Source organism: Habropoda laboriosa, unplaced genomic scaffold, assembly GCF_001263275.1.
Source record: "Habropoda laboriosa isolate 0110345459 unplaced genomic scaffold, ASM126327v1 scaffold34, whole genome shotgun sequence".
Taxonomy (NCBI): Eukaryota; Metazoa; Arthropoda; class Insecta; order Hymenoptera; family Apidae; genus Habropoda; species Habropoda laboriosa.
Genome location: NW_017100142.1, coordinates 73673 through 85637, shown reverse-complemented (window position 1 = coordinate 85637; position 11965 = coordinate 73673).

Here is an 11965-nt window from a genome sequence, read left to right as displayed (position 1 = left end):
TTATATATTTCTTCTTTTTATATATTTTCGTTAATTTATTTTAAAATCGATAGGTTCAACAGAGTCGAGAGAGAATTCAGCTGGTGTTTGTTCGAACGAGATTTACGACGCAGCTACTCCATGTGCCGCCGCAGTGGATGCCAACAGGTCGAAAGAGCGCTTATTTAACGATTAATCGCATAATTGGCGCAACTTCTACGTCCTTGAGCCTGTTAGAAAAGCGCCACGCTCTCGACCCGCGCGAGGACGCGTTGGTAAACTCTCTCGGAGCTAAGTCCAGCCTGCGACGTAGTCGCCTTTACCTCTTGTACCCGATTCGTTCCGCGGTGAAACGCGACATCGAACGTTCCAGTAGTATCGGCTGTCTGACCGGTGACGCGTCCAAGGACCACTTCTACTTACACGCCAATGCGACTCTTAACGGCAAACTCATTCCGCGGATTAATAATACCGATTTTTCTTCGATCCTTCGAAATCCTACTTCCAGCCTACTCTACGTTAAATCTCGGAAATAAATCAGACGCTGTTTCTCGGTTAAAAGAAAAAGTAAAACAACTACTGTAGGATTCTATTTAGCGCGTTGCACACTCGAGGATATCACTTTGACCATGAATATAATGGCCTAGGTAAAAAGCAGCGAATCGAACGGATCGAAGGAACGTGTCGCTGGCCCGCGTCCGTTCGAGGCGCTAGATCGTTCCCGCGGAGGCAAGCCGGCAAATAGGCGTTGCACTCTAGATCGCTATCAGTGTGGGTAAACGTTTGAGCGTTCACCGTCGGGACCCCGAACATAGAAAACTAGGAGTTCGGCTCGTATATCATGACGGCAGATAAAAAGTTTTCGCTCGTAAGCGTGAGGTTATCTCGCGGATTCCTGGTAAATGTTCCCCGAACCGAGGCCGCCATAGGCACACAAAGCGAGAGAGAGAGAGGGAGAGACGACTGGCGTCGCTTAATCTGACCCGCCGTTACGTTAAGCCGTCGATGGTAGTCACGCACGGACACCGAGTGTGCAACAATATTCAAGAATGTTGCGATTCCTGTAATTGTTCCCGAGACTTTTCGATCGTTCTCTCAACAACTGCCATTATCTAGCTGCGAACCCGACTTGGATAACGGTACGCGACCGGAGAACGACTTCCGACTTTTCAGCCAACAGGAGCGAAAGGGTTATCCGGTTTTTGTATCAGCTGCTATTAACGATGTATCGAGGTACAAACAGCCGCCGCTAAGTCAGCCGTCAGGATAGTTGCAAGCTTTTAATTTCCAATGGTAATTTCGCGTTGGAATTGAATTCCGGAGCGAGAGGGGGTGGGGGGGATTTAATTCGAAGATATCGCGATACCGATTAATGAAATTACCGTTCGGTAGAGAGAGAGAGAGAGAGAGATGGAGAGAGGGGAGGCGAAAAATCGCGCGATAAACAGATATACCGAGCGAGAAGAAGGGGAAATCGCGGAGAAAGGTAGAATGGGATTGTCGCCGGTTTGAAAATGATATTTCATCGGATCGTAGAAGGAGCAGTCCAAGTGGATAGCAGAGCCAAGAGAGGACTTGGACGGAGGATTGTATATCACTCGGTGATACAAATTTACTACTCGTTATTGGAAAATACAGTAAACGCGAGTCGGTGATCTATGGATGGTTCCACCGTCGCCGATACCGACCGTCGTACTTCACCGTATCGAGCTCTCTTAACTCGTGATTTACTTCGCCGGTGTAACGTCCGAAAGAAACGTCCACAAATTGGCCCGCTCCGGCGTTACGCGACACTCTTCGTTCGTTGCTCAGAGCGGAGATTTTTCCCGGAGAATCGTATATACCGGAATAATGGCGAGAGAACCGAGGAAGGAACGTGTGTCGGAGAAAGCAATTAGCCGAGGCAATTAATTAAATTACTGTTATAAGTTACTAAGTAATTACCCGAATGCTCTCAAGTGTTTCACCGTGCTTTTATTTACGCGGCGGAATTAATTGGTCAAACGCAGACGATCTCGTTGAGATTTCCTAAGCCAGACTTTGTACTATTTTTCGCGAAATTCTTCGGCAGCTCGGCGTCTAAGGTAGGCAAAAGTATGAAAGCGCAGCAAGAGCGTTCAGTCCCCGGAATCGTCAAAAATTCCGAGACGCGCGGTATAATTGGAGGAAGAGGCAGGAAAGCTCGTTACGGTGCGCGTTTAAATTTCGCGTGTAACGCGCGCGCGAATCCACGCAATTAAGCGTGCGCGCGTGTGTGTACGCGGAGACAGTGGAGACTTTGGGTGCATCGCCTGGACAGGATTTTTCCCAACGACTTCCCTTAACTTAATGGCCACGGTGGTGAACAGGGAGAAAAACGAACGTAGCGGGTTTAAATTTCTCTTATCTACGAGCGGAACCACGAAGAATCGCGACGCGTAGAGGTAAAAGTTCAGCAAGTTCGCTTAATTGCCGGTAATATAATATAATTACCGAGTCACCGGTGCTTCTCGCTGTCGAATCGAGCGGAAAAAGGTTGAAGCGAACCGCGAAATATTCCAACTGTAGAGTGGCGAAGAGGACAACCGAAAAAACCGAGAGGAGAAGAGGGTGGAAAGAGAGAACGTGCTCGCCCCCCTAATATGGCGACTCTAAATTTAGCCCCGCCACGGAGACAAGTTATTGTTGTAGATATAAAAAGAGGAGTTGCCGGTGGTGGGTACCGGTGCCCACCCGGTACAATTAAGCTCCCCTTTTGTTTTGTAATCGTGCTTCGTCTAGGTCGACTGACCCCTTGACCGAAGAACGTTGGCACGCGTTGCGGACGTGGTTGGCACGTGTTAATAAAACACCCGCTGCTGCACACGGTGGTTTACTAAATATTAACTTTTAAACGGATAGCTTGGCTTGGCTAAGGTCGCGCGCGGCTAATTATCGTGGCGCCTCAAGCCGACCAATTCACGTGCTTCCTTGCTCTTTACCTTCTTAGCTGGACGGTGAAAAGAAGGTAATTACGAGGAGAGTGTTTGTCCTCGTAACAGTCGAAGAAGAAGAAGAATCGAAGGAAAATGGTTCGTCGACCGATACGCGGAATAATCGTAATAATTCTGGGAAAAATGAACGCCAGGTCGTATAATCGAGAGCTGAGAAAGAACGGTCCGGAGAGCGAGCGCGTAAAGCTGCGTGTGCGTGACGCGGTGAACTGCGTGTAGGAGCGTCGCTCGGCCGACGCACCGAAATAGAATTTCGAAATAGACCCAATATTTTCGTCGTCTCGCATTTGCGCCACCTCTCCTTGCCTGCCAGCGTCCTCTTAGTCGTCGTCGTGGTCGTCGTCTTCGTCGACGAGCACGTCGTCGTCGGTGCCGAGAAACGCGCGAGAAAATAGGAAAAGAGAGGGGAGAGAAGACTCTTGGATCCCTGTACTTCTACGAGCCGTAAGAGGCTTTGCTCTCGCCATTCATACCCGACCACGGCGATGTTTCGGAAATTCACTCGCTCCAATTTCTCGAGCAAAACGAATTTTTATTCGAAGGTAAACGACTGGAAACGCACACTTTCGGCCGTTTCGAAACGTTCGTCGACAGAGAGAGAGACAGGGAAAAAGGGTAGAATAAACGACGGTTGCTCCTTTTTAGGGGGGTAAACAGCGTACGGTGGCCCATTAGCGCGTGAAGAAATATTAGGAACCGTCGTTAAGTCGATAAGGTAATTGGCCGTAAATCATGGGACATAGTCGCGTGCTCGGGCTTCCGCTGCTGCATTATAGAAACATAAACCGAAGAAGCTCTTCGCCGGAGAGTAAGTGGCTTTTCAGATTACTTAAGGGCGCACTGGAAAACTGCTATCTTCCCGGGCACGAACGGTTAACCGTTACCCCGTACGCTTATATCGGCACGTTCGATCTCGAGCAAATTTCCCAAAAACGCCTCGTCTGGCGAATCTCCTTGTCTCCGCGTGTAACTATGGTATCGAATGGTTTCCGAGGCGAGAACATCGTAGGAATCACCTGTCTTCTCTCCTCGCGATCGTGGGGAAGAGAAAATTCCTGAAAATCCCGCGACTATCCGCGAGAGAGGCAATCGACTGTTGCGAAAAGGGTCAGATCTGTAGAAAGAGAGAGACGCGAGGAGATGGGCAGGGGATACACGGTGGGAGGACAAACGAGTTTGTTTTCTACGATTTTCCCACAACGAACATGGCGATACGCGATAGGCACTGTCCACGTATAGAAAGATAGGTACGTACACGGAATAGCAGAGGACACCATATAAACACCGCAGTACAGTTCCGCGAGCCAGCGATGCGACTAAAGGCAGAATCCCGGTCGTCGCCGGATCCGGCTGCGGCTGCTTCGCCTTATACGATGATCGTCCGCCATGAGCGCGGCTGCCAGTTGACCACTGCATTTGATGCAAAGAAAGTAAAGACGGAGATCTGCCGATTTAAGAGCAAATGCCACCGTCCGTCTGTCTCCGCCGACTCTACGTCCACTTGATGTCTCTTCTGCGCTCAGATCTCGACACGCCAGACCAAACATCTCTCTGCCTCTCTTCTCGCCTCCTTTGTCGAGACGGTCTTTCGATTCGTTCCTTCGCTCCCTTTTCGCGCCTAGTCTTTCACACAGTTCGACAACTTTTCTTCTTCCGCGGTTTATCAATTTTTCTCTTCTTCTCAAGCCTTACCTCGCGTTCGAAACACAGTTACTATCGTACCGTTTCGAAGCGTCTTTGTCACAGGAGAAAAAGCGAATACGAGCGGAGGACAGTGGTATCGGCGCGCACCAGCCGCTACATTTACGAGATCATTAAACCCGCCGAACAACAAACGATTATTCCGATTATCATTGGTTAACCGAACTCCGAGGTGGAACAATCGAACAATTATTTGGCCGGCCAGCCAGTATGTACGCACGGTGTACGGCCGCTTGCTGCCGGAGTACAGCCTGCAACGCGTCCGATCGGCAGCTTGCCGTTATCGAATTTTCGACTACGCAAAACAATAACGAAGTTAACAAGGAACGCGTAACGATCAAGCTCGATAACGTGCTGGTGTGGCACGGTTATTATCCACTGGAAATATTATTACAAACCTACGTGCGCCAAGAATACGTGTTAACGCGCGCGCCTCGTATCGATTCGAGCTTTTCCGAGCAACAACATCCGATACGAACGATTTCCCTTTAACTTACGGATCGTTGGTTGTTTTATCGGATTCATCTGCTCGACACTTTGTTCCCTTTTCTCTGCTACATACGTATAAGCAGACGGATGAAAGATAGGATTGTAAGAAGCAGAGAATGCTGTTCTGCTACTTTTCGCAGAAGCTCGAACCTTCCGAGTAACGTGGTTCAAATCTCGCATCGGTCCGGTTCCAGGACGCGGGAGAGCTTTCGGTGGAAAATTTGGAAAAACAAATGCAACGACAGGCGAAAACAGAACGGTTTCATTCGTCCCGCGGTCCATTCGCAGCGCGCCTAAAAAATGGACAGGCCGAGCTATCAGGGACAGAAGCCAGATCGATTTGTTTCCCCGCGACGCGTTTTGGAAACATCGGTTCCCGTCTGTCCCAACACGAAACCTCGCTCCCTCTACAGTATACCATTACTTCCGACAAAAAAAAGCGCGCAACAAAACGATCCTCTCTGTATACAACAGAGAACCATCTACGAATAATTACAAATACCATTTCACTACCGAAAGAGGCGGAAAAAGAGAGAGAGGGAGGGGGGGGGGGGGGGGGGGGGGAAGGAACGGTTCTAGAAGAGCGACACTCGGGGAAATTCAACGAGCTTCAGCTGAACGCCAAGAGGAGAGCAGGAGGTTAAGTTGGATAAAGAGAGAGGATTTTTTCTGTAGGCCCTCTCTCTGGCCGAGAGACATTCCGTCCAATTGAACCGCAGCCGGCACTCGGTCGCACCCACATCAACGAAACAGACGAAACAAACCAGTCGACGCCGGTATCTTCTCTCTGTGTAATGCAGTTATTGTTGCGACTGGGTTTCCCGGTTCCTATGGGAAAACGAGGAGCCCTGTCTCTCTCTCTCTCTCTCTCTCTCGCTGGTAAACCTTCTCCGAGCTGTATCCTCCGTCCTGCTTTCTCTCTCACGAGAGAAGGTGACTTCCACCTCGCGAGCACCCTCTTTTCCCCCGTTTGCTTGTCGCCCCGTCTTTCTCGCTCGGTCGCGCTCCGCTGCCTCTTTCTCGGCGTCCCTTGCTTCGTCCGCCTCCACCTCCACGCCATCAATCCCCTTCCAAAGCGAGCTGCCAACGCTGCCAACACCGGCTGCCGCCTCCTCCTCCTACTATCTCGTCCGCAGCCACGTTCGTTTCGTTTCGTTTCGTTTTCGTCTTTCCAGCTTCTTCCATTCTTCTTCCTCCTTCCTCTCTTCAGGGCTTCTCGTCGCTTCTCTTTCTTCCTCGTCGAACGAGAGAGAGAGAGAGAGAGAGATTTTGTCGGTAGACATCCTTGTTACACCAAGCCAAGTTACCGAGGCTGCTGGCTTTTTTGGCTGCGAATTGGACGAATTAAGCCGAAGGAAAAGTGGGTAGAGATGAGGAGGAGGCGGTGGAGGAGGTAGAGCACTCGGGGGCAATAACTCGCGGCGTGTTGTGACTACGCGATGACGGCCAGACCGCTGGTCGCTGCTGTCTTTCTTTCCCTCCGTGACTACTCCCTCTCTCTTTCTCACTCTGTCTCTCTTCTTTCCGTCTCGTCTCGTCTGACTGCCTGTTTCACCTTGCGCGCCTTTCGCGCCGCTTTTGTCTCCGGTTTTCCACAGCGAGAGAGGATCGTATCGAAGGAAAGTCGCGCGTGCTGCCTCTGCCAGATATTCAGATCTCGCCCCCCCCTCCTTCGATCCGATGAATCAGAGGTGGCGAATCGAGGAGCTGTGCTTTCGATCGTCTGTCATTAGCTAAGCAAACGCACCAACGACGATCAAGATGACGAAGACTCGAGAGGATGATAATAAAAGTGGACCACTTGACTCCAAGTGTAGTTCCCTCGCGTTACGTTACAAACGAAAGGGTTAAACGTTATCTCTCTCCCTCCGTTTCTTTCGAAAATTTTCACCAGCTCGTAGGAAGTTAGGCAACGCAGTCGTGTCTCCTGACACACTTGACGTCACCGTGTCTCGTAATGCTCCCACGAATTCTCCGCTCGTGTGTTCCAAGGAAAAGCGTGTGTTCCGCGCGGCGGCGACCCATTCCCCGTGCATTAACCGTAGCGAAGTGTTCTCGGGCCTGGCAAGATTTCAGTCCCGATACGATCCCCCTCCGACACGAAACGCTTTTCCATCTGTCGGCTGGCTCGAGAGCTACGAATTCGCGATTCCAGTGTAGCAGCAACTGCGCGATCGCCATCTCCCCGTGTCCGCCTTTAATCGAGATTATCTGTGCCATTTAACCGGGAGAGACCCTTCTTTGATCGGCCTGGGGAATCGCCGAAAAACGAATCGATTACCATACAGAGTACGTGGGATCTATCGAGTGAGGTAACGGCTGGAATACTCGTATCTTTCCAACAACCGGCGATAACCTATTTTCTACGGTAGCCAAACATATCGAAAGAGAGCGGAATCGTGACCAGCGATCCAACCCCTGTTTGCCAAACGACGAAAAAGAAAGAAACAGAAGAGAAAGATTGGGAACGGGTAGGGGACGAAGGAGAGGACGAAGATTAGCCGTAGGGATTAACGCGAGTCTCGCGACAACCTTGGACCTGTGTTACAACCCCGAAGCTTCTCAGTCGAAGGGGTTGCAGAGGTACGACAAAGCTTCGTAGTTCCAAGCAAATACGGGCTTTCGTCAAAGGTATCCCCGATCCAGGAATTATTTAACAAGCTGAAACACGACTGCTCGTTAATTATCAAATTGCCTAGCTGAACGTGCGTTCTGCGAGTTTTCTTTGACATGGAACAATTCTGGCGTAGTTTAATTGCCGCGCGACATTCGTACGGTATATCGTTATTTGTGCGACACGCCACGTGAGAAAGGGAAAGACAGAGATGGCGGAGTAAGTACGCTAAATTCGGCTGTTTCGAGCGTGATACTCGTAGGGTTGTCGCCAAAGATTCCTTCTTCTTCCTTTTTTTTTTCTCCATGCACGCGTTACGTGACCTCTTTCACAGATCCGAATGGGTTCTAGACCGTTCGGAAATAATACGCCGTGAGTAGGTTATTTATAACCGCGACAACGGGCCGGGACGTCTGATCTAGCGGCTCCTAGCCGCGTTGCGTCACACACGAGACTCCAAAGTGTATTTTTTCGCCGGTCGAGACGACCTTCGCGATGCATAAATCGCTCAACTGCGAGGGAGAGAGAGAGAGAGAGAGAGAGAGAGGGAGAGGAAGATTCGACAACGATGATAAAACACGTACAGTGGAAAAATCAAGGATCTGCGGAGCTTAAATTGTTCTCGTAGACCTCTTTCTCTCTCTCTCTCTCTGCGTAGAGTTCGCCGAGAGATCCTCCAGCGACCTAAAGAAACCGAAATATCCCCGAGCGGAGGAAAGAGGGAAAATGGTGAATCCACGGAAGGGTGAAATAGCGAAGCGTGTACGGCATACAAATCGGTAGGCGTATCCGCGAACCACGCTCCCGTGATATTCAATCTACGACTCTTTAAGCCGGCTCATCCCTTATTCCGACTAGAAAAGAAGCGTGCGCGGGAAGGGCGGCTGATAGAGAGAAGCGAGAGGGTGGCGCGGCTTAAGCGGCAGGGAAAACACATGTTATCGACAGGCTGTCCTTTTTTTTCGCCGGTTCGTTCGTGGCATGGCTTGGAATCAGGGTTAAAAAAGAAAACGAGGCAGGAGTAGAAAAAAGAGGTGGGAAGGGAGAGAGAGCTCTGGCCGGGAACTTTTTGCCGAGTTTTTAACGAGATACCAAAGCGTTTTCCACGGGAGATGCCGTGGAGATGCTCGCGGGGAATCGTGTTTCTCGGAACGCAGAGCTTCTCGTTTAAGCTTCTTCCTTTTTTCTCTCTCTCTTTCTTTCTCCATCTGATAACGAAGAGAGCCAGCCAGGGGTGGTATATCTTCGAGAATAGGAAGGAGATTGGATTAATTCGAAGAGCGTGAGTGGTAGTGTAGCAAGGTTGTATATAGAACGCAGAGATGCGTGCCTCGGTTTCAAGTTTAGAACCTTGAATTTTCGCGAAAGCGGGACGCGAGTTCGGATTGCTGCCAGCGAGCAGTCATTAAAGATTAACGATATCTTAACATTCACCTCGTTTCCGTGATTTCGATCTGATAAAAATATCTATTACACATCGCGCGAAAAAGACAGATATAAGGGGGGGGATTTGAACGATACGACGATTTCAAGAGCGGCAGGAGGGGACAGACAATCGAGTCCTCGTTAATCACACGAACATTTGTCCCTGGCAGAAGTAGTCAAGCGTCAGAAATGCGTCTGCACGATAATAATATGCCCGTAATTCAATCGACGATGGCGACAAGCGATAGCAAATTATCGCATTGTATCCGGGAACATTGATTGTCCTACGGCAACAGTCCTGCCAGCTGTGCCAATTTCGTGAATCCCAATTCACGACGACGAGAAGGACATATCGTGGAGGGAAAGGGGGACATTTCCGCGAACACACTGCCCATAATTCCCTATCTCCTACTTTTCCAACACCCGGAGAAAAGAAGATCGTAAATTCTACTAGCTGGACGATATTAAAATTTCCTCCTCCTTTCTATCCAGACATGATACATGTCTACTCTTATCACTCCGACTTGCACCGTGAGATTCGTCCCCGCGATTCCGTCGGACATTAATCAGCCACCTTCTGCCCCGTAGGATTCTGCTCGGAGTTACGTACGTGTAATTTTCTCAGCCGCGGAAACTTTCCATCGACGGCTCGATGAAATTGGGACGATAAGAGGATCGCGGGGAATAGACGTTTATCGAGTATCCGTGATAATACGTCGGGTTTCATTATCGTGGAAAAATCTGCGCGGAGCTGCGAGATAGGCGGTTCAGGAGCAGTCGACGCCCGGTTCCACCGTTCACCGGATCGCTAAAAATAATCACGCTCGAGCAGAGACCGGCCACGTTAGATCGGCAGTCGCCCAGCAGTCTACTCGATCGCCGACATAGCGAACGACATGCCGCAATTTATTCCGTGCTCCAGTTCGAACCGTCGAATCGATCCAACCGGGAGAACCTGCGCGACCATTTATCGCGATCGAATTATTACGTTAAACCTCAACACGTATTAACGCGGCTCGAAAGGCCGTTCGAATCGTATTTCGTGCTACGTATGTATATTACATCTTATTAGCGAACGGGTCGGTGCCACGGTGATTATTAATATCGAACTCGTACGAGAAATTCGGTTACGCCGTTAAGTAGAGGAATAATTTGTATATACACGGTTCGTTAATCATCTATCTGTGATTTTTACGCGCGAAAGTATTCTACCGTTGCGGGGCAAATTATGTACTCGGGCCTAACACCTATCGTACACGTTCGAAAGTGGAATCCAGAAGTGGCCCTAGAAAGAGCTTCTACTTTACACCCTTGTCCTTTACTATCGCCCACCGAAAAACCTGCACGTACTTCGGAACGGTAGATCTTCGTGCGCGAGGTTCTCCATAATTTCCCGAAAGAAGATCGCGAAAAACGTGACGCGTAGAGTGAACCGAACGTCGCCACCTTTTTCTCGCTTTCTCTTTTCATCCTCTCGATTCGCACGGTGTGTACCACCGTACACCTACGATATACAACTATAAATCCTCGTGTCGCGTTGTCTCGCGTTCTGTTGTCGTTCTGTCGGCTCGTGTTAAACTTTCGCTTATGTAACTTGGCAAAACAACGCGAAAGGTCTGGTTTTTAATAGTAGCAGTAGCAGCAGCAGCAGCAGCATCGAGAGCAGCAGCAGCACCGGTTCTCCAGATCGGCGGATCACCTCGGAGACCTCGTGCTCGAGGCTGGATCGCCGGCCGCCCAGCAGTCTACCTGCTTCGCCGCCACGGTGTATACACACACCACACGTGTGGTCCCCCACCCTTGCGCCTTGCCATACCCCTACCTCGAACCTGCACGCGTGCGTGTGCGACCGTCTGCCTGTGCGTGAGCCACCGTCCCCGGTATATAGAGCGTACCTGCGGGTTCCTCTGAGTATGGGCACAGGGCCGTACGTGCTCTGGATACGTACGTGCCGATTTCCCTCCCTCCTCTCCACACTCTTCTATACCCCCTATTCCTCTCCCTCCTTCCTTCTTTTCCTCTTTCTCCCCGTCCTTTCCTTCTCCCCCCTCTAGCCATATATCTATCTGTTCGCGAGCTGATGCCCTTGTGCCTTACTCCCCTACCTTCCTTCCTTCCTTCCTTTACTTCCACGATCAATCTCGCTGGTACGAGGGACGAGCTCTGTTCCCGCTAAGTCGCCAATTATGCTTCATCGATCGGCCATCGCGGGACACCGACCTTCGGAGGGACACGGATTGCCGAAATTGTCCCTGGCTGACCGGTGATCCAAAGCTATTTCGTTAATTACCCGTTGATCCGTCCGATGCTGCGTGTGTATTAGAGGAGGATACACAGGACGGAAAAGTACGAACACCGTATTGGGACATCTGTATCGGGGGAGTTTCGAGGGAGTCTAGACTGATCGACAGATGGACGACGGGTCTGTTAATTTTATAGTGTACGATTAACCGCGACGAGAACGGCTGGATTTTCAGGGAAGCATCAGCTTCCGAAAGTGTCACACTGGCAAGACGTTCGTTATTATCGAGGCAGCAGTCCTTTGACTATCTACTCGAAGCACCGTTGCACCGTAGCACCGTTGCACCGTGCACCGACACACGACGATGCGTCCTACATACACCCGTCGAACGCGACGACAATTGACGTCAATTAATCTCTACGGTAATTCATCGAAGAAAATCACTGGGACCGTGGTATCCTAGCTCTGTTTCGATATATCTGTAGCGCTGCAAGGGTGAAAATTGTTGCTTTTCCGTAAAAAATTCTTCAAATTTGCGATGAA